We start from the raw sequence: 5,964 nt of genomic DNA on the forward strand, positions 1-5,964 counted from the left end.
CAATGACATCGCACACGGACCATACTGGGGAACCCGTCGGTGATGATTTCATCAATTGCTGACAATTGTATACCACCAGGCGTTTGCCCACAACACACACGGCTTATTAGTACCAATCGTCTGTGTTATTATCGGTCTTCGCACACATTTCTGATTACAGACTTGTTTGCCGCGTATCACACACATCTTGTTATATTGAACCATTTATGTTCTCTTGGCTCAAAGCAAACAGTTCATCTGAGTGAACCACATGCCGTATATCGCACACCTTGATCTGGCTGACCGTTTCTTTTGTGTTGCCTAATCACAAACAGTTCATCCGAGTGAACCGTATGTTGTATATCGCACACACCTTCATCTGGCTGCCCATTTATTTTTTTCCTCATCACCGCAAATAGTTATTTGAATTGAACCATATGCCCTGCATCGCACACGCACCTAAAATCTGAACCGTGTTTGATACATCTGTCATTGCAAACGTTTTGCACCTTTTTGATGGTTTTTTACACCACTGTTTGCGATTATTGCATCACACACAGTTTCGTCGAAGGGTCTCTGATCGTAGTGGCGCGTTAGCAGCATCCTGCAGTAGTGGCTTATGGGCATCGTAGTTCTCAAACTCCTCATCTACACCCTGTACCAATTCCTGGACATTCATAGGTGCTCTGCAGTCGGTTAGGGATTGGAGGGAGCAGTGGAAACAAAGATCTAACATATTGAGCTCATGATTGTTCGGTGGTTGTTGCAATAGTCGAATATCCAAATATGTTTGTGCCACAGCTTCTAGAAAACCAGCATCATTAGGGAGGACATGTGGTGTTGCATTATCTTGTTGAATGAAGACCGTTGTGTCCTCATCACCGTCAGGCCATTTTCCTTGAATGGCAGGGATTACTTTATTGATCAGGTAATCTCTGCACACAGGTCTAGTAACTTTGACCGGCCTCAACTCTATTGTCCCCCTATCTCTTTTGTGGCTCGTTCGTTGTGCCTCGGTCTCTACCATGAATGGCCAAATGCCAAGCTTTCCATCAAATGTCATCTCCCCATATTCATTGTAGCAAGGTTTGGCCACAGCTGTTAGGAACATTACCTTCCCAATGCTATGAGTATTGTGCACAATTCGATTTGGTTCCTCTTCTCCAGGCAGTAAATAGTAGCTACTCTTCACTCGACTCATGTCATACCATTTCTCATCTATGTGGACCATATCTGTCATTTTCTTGAAACTTGGCCAAGGACTTTATATCCATCTTTCATCCATCATGGATAGGCAGAACTTTAGTCTCACTATCTTGTTTAGTGGCTTGAGGGTGGGTTTGATGGTGCTCTTGATGCTTTTCAACTCTTGCAACTGAAATCTGTCATGTAGGGTTGATCGGGGAACACCTAAACACCTTGCGAGAGAACGGATTGTTCTTCTTTTGTTCAAAGGGATTGTCGCTGTTCTTGCCAGATCTAGCTCTTTTCTCTTTCTACCACTGTTCTTCTTTTTAGTTGAAACATCAACTTCTTGGCCTGCTACAAGTTGTTCTTTGGCTCGATTCCGTATTCTTGTAACTGTTCACAGGTGAACATTTAGCATAGTCGCAATGAGCACCCCGTCATACATGTGAACATGTCCATCTCTAAGCTCGATTACTCGTAGAGCAAAGTAAAGACCATATCTCTCCTTGTTTGTCAGGTCCTTCCCTCTTGGATTGCCATGTGCATCAGCTTCTTAAGCTTATTCCGATTTTGCATCATCTTGAGCTTCTTCCAATTCCACATCTTCTTGTGCCTCTTGAGCTTCTTCCAATATTGAACCCAAAGCTAAGCACTTCTCCCGTTGCAAGAAAAACCAATCTAGTTGGCCAAACTAAATCGATAGTTCGAAGAGACTTGCAAAGATATCAAATCATGCATATAAGAATTCAGAGAAGATTCAAATAATATTCATAGATAAGCTGATCATAAATCCACATTTCATCGGATCTCAGCTAACACACCGCAATAGAGTATTACATAGAATATATCTCCAAGAACATTGAGGAGAACATGATATTGAGAATCAAAGAGAGAGAAGAAGCCATCTAGCTACTAGCTATTGAACCGTAGGTCTGTGGTAAACTACTCACGCTTCATCGGAGAGGCAATGGTGTTGATGTAGAAGCCCTCCATGATTGAATCCCCCTCCGGCAGGATGCCAGAAAAGGCCCCTACATGGGATCTCAGGGGTACAGAAGGTTGCAGCGATGGAAAAGTGGTTTCGTGGCTCCCCTAGTAGGTCTTGGGATATTTGAGAATATATAGGTGGAAGAAATAGCTCGGTGGAGTCACAGGGGCCCACAAGGGTGGGGGTGCACCCTCCAACCTTGTGGCCGCCTCATGGCTTTCCTGACATGCACTCCAAGCCCTCTAGATGTCTTCTGGTCAAAGAAAAATCATTGCGAAAGTTTCATTCCGTTTGGACTCCGTTTGGTATTCCTTTTCTGTGAAACTCTAAAACAAGAAAAAAGAGAAACTGGCACTGGGCTCTAGGTTAATTGGTTAGTCCCAAAAGTCATATAAAATAGCATATTAATGCATATAAAACATCCAAAACAGGTAATATAATAGCATGGAACAATAAAAAATTATAGATACATTGGAGACGTATCATCAAACACCATAGGGAAGAACACAAGCAGTGGTCGTCAATGGAATGAACCAAAAAAATAATCAAAAAATACATGTATGACAAGGAACGTGAGAGGATATGCAGCTGTAGCCAATCGGAGCAGCTCGGTAGATAGGTTCAGTTAGCCTGTAGGAGCGCTTGTGGAATTTGAGTTGGGACTTGGGAGGTGCGGTCGCTGTTGGAGAGAAGTACGAGGAGGAGGGAAGAGATGTTATGGCGCCAGCGAGCAAGATCAACAGGAGCGGCAGAGCATTGGTTGGCTGGCGGCTTAGATTTTGCAACGTCTTAGATGTGGATAAGGTGCGGTGAGGGCTGCCCGTTTTTAGTGGTGAGGGCATGCTGAAGATGAAGGGCACAGATGCATGTACGGGAGTGGGATACAAGCCTAATGCATGGAGTTGGCCTGTTACTAATTTTTCTCGGTTACTTTGGTACTTCGGGTACTCGATGGTTAACTCCGAAGCGACTGATGTAATATCGGTTTTACAGAGTTGCTTACCGAATTTAGTACCAATTTTTTCTGTTTCGGTTCATTCAACTTCGGTCTCGGTTTTTTCGGTTCGGTAATTCGGTCTTTGGTTAAAATGCCCACCCCAATGTACACATATCAGTTGTGTTTCAAATTATAGAGCAAGTAAGCAAGAAAGGCACTGGAGATGAACAAATTACAGAGCCCTGTACTTCTTCTCACCAGCAGCAGCACGAGCACGAGCCCTTGCCGTACGTATGTGCGAGTAGGCGTTTGAGACCCCGCCCGTATGTACACATACGTGGCCGTATTTTCTTTCTTGCACCCTGGCCGCTGTACGTACGTGTACATGCTACGTGCGCGCCTCTACTACGACACGTGTGCGCCTCTACATCCACCAGTATATATGTACGTACACGTTCGCGACCAGAATGACAACGCTACGTACGCTTCGACCAGGTGGGTCCCGACTGTCAGGCACTTCCTTGCCTGTGAAGATGTAGCTGGTGGGTCCCAGCAGTCAGGGGGGCGAATCATTTTGGGTTTTTTTGCCCGGACGCACTTCCTTGCGTGCGAAGATGTAGCTGGTGGGTCCCAGCAGTCAGGGGGTGAATCATTTTTTTGCCCGGACGCACTTCCTTGCGTGCGAAGGTGTAGCTGGTGGGTCCCAGGAGTCAGGAGGGAAACATTTTTTTCGCGAAATACGGTGGCCCGTCTGGTGGGTCCCTGCTGTCAGGTGGAGGAATCATTATTTTCCGCGTAATAAGGAGGCACTTCCTTGTTGCGGCCGTGGACCCAGCTGTCAGCCTCTCCATGTACAGTCCACGTCCGATGGAAGTCGTTCCTTGACCACGTTGACCACGCCGCGCCGAGAGCACCAGGGCGGTGGACGACTGCGAGGCCTAGGAAGGGGACGATGCGGAGCCGGTGAAGACATGGCAGCGGATGCCCACACGGAGAGGAGTATGAGGGTTCACTCGTTCGGCGGCGGTGTAAGGCTGCCGTCACCGCAGGGCCTAGCTAGCGGTGGGAATAGTAGGGGGTGGTGAGGCCTCCGCAGTAGCACAGCCGGCCACGGGAGGCAGGAGCAGGCGGCACGACCGGCGCTGCTTTAGGCGGCTGGAGCGAGAAGACCAGAGGTTGAAGAAGCACTACGGCCATTGGACGGACATCGTACGGTCACTGGAGCTAGAATCGTTCATATTGACTAAGTTGACAAAGCCCTTCGTCCCCGTCAACTTAGTAGGCCCAGAAGTCAGCCTCCCACCAAGGTGGGTCCCAGCTAGCAGGGGGAGTATTCATTTTTTTGTGCGTAATAAAGAGGCACTTCCGGTGGGTCCGAGCTGACAGCGGGGGGAACGTTCTTTTCACGAAATACGGTGGACCGTCTGGTGGGTCCCAGCAGTCAGGGGGGAAACAATTTTTTTGCGAAATAAGGTGGCCCGTCCTGTGGGTCCCTGCTGTCAGGTGGATGAATAATTATTTTGCGTGGAATAAGGAGGCACTTCCTTGCGGCCACCATGGACCCAGCTATCAGCCTCACCACATACAATACTCTTCCGATGGAAGTCAGTCGTTGACCACGTTGACCACGCCGCGCCGAGAGAACCAGGGCGGTGGACGACGGCGAGGCCTAGGAAGGGGATGACACGGAGCCGGGGACGACGCCGCAGTTGAAGCCCGCGCGGAGAGGAGTACGAGGGTTCACTGGTTCGGCTGCGGTGTGAGGCTGCCGTCGCCGCAGAATAACAGGGGGTGTGGGTGAGTGGAGGGATGGCCTGGCCAGCGATGGTAGTAGTATGGGGGCGGTGAGGCCTCCGCGGCAGTACAGCCGGCCACGGGAGGCAGGAGCAGGCGGCACGACCGGCGCTGCTTTGGGCGGCTGTACCAAGAAGGCCAGAGGTTGAAGAAGCACTACGGCCATTGGATGGACATCGTACGGTCACTGAAGCTAGAATCGTTTATATTGACTAAGTTGACAAAGCCCTTGGTACGCTCCAACTTAGTAGGCCCACAGGTCAGCCTCCGAATCGGTGCACCCCAGATGTCAGGGGGAGGAATCATTTTTTGGGCGGCCAAAGCTAAGAATATCCGAGATTGAAGAAGAAGCACGACATCCGTTGGATAGACATCCAACGGCCACTACTGCTAGAACCGTGTGTTGACTATAATAAGTTGACAAAGCCTTGCATACGCGTCAACTTATTTTTTAGGGGACGCGCCACTTAGTAGGCCCACAAGTGTGTGGCAGAGAACTTATAGCCCATTTGCGTTTTGTAAGAATGTACAACCCATTTTTGAATTCTAATGGAATTTACAACAGCCCATTTACAGTTTGTTAAAAGTACAGCCCATTTTCTAGCTAGGACAACGATTAATAATTTCAACCAACCGTTGAAGACAAAATTCAATAAAATTTCCGACATTTTGATGGGATCCGAAATATTTTTATCCTGAAATTTCTAGTCAGATTAAATATAAATTTGTATTATGTAAAAAAATCCAACGAAACATTGCGCGTGCAACAATGAAAATTTAAGATTTTCAAAATCCATAAATAATATTTCATAAACTAATTTCGTGTTTGGTGCATTTTTTTATAGTTACTGCCCAGTTTTTATAATTACATCCCATTATTATTTTTAAAGCCCATTTTCCTGTTAAGCCTAATGCATCCCTCCTAGGAAAGATTTGCAGCCCAGCGGGGCGGAGAATAACAAGTTGACCTTGCCTGGGTATTCCTCAAAAAGACATATAGCTGGGCTAGCCATTTTCATCTTGAAAAAATTAGTATGTGGGCTGGATATCTGGCCTGGGCTAGACGGGCCACAGCCCG

The sequence above is a fragment of the Triticum dicoccoides genome, chromosome 7B (assembly GCF_002162155.2).
Source record: "Triticum dicoccoides isolate Atlit2015 ecotype Zavitan chromosome 7B, WEW_v2.0, whole genome shotgun sequence".
NCBI lineage: Eukaryota > Viridiplantae > Streptophyta > Magnoliopsida > Poales > Poaceae > Triticum > Triticum dicoccoides.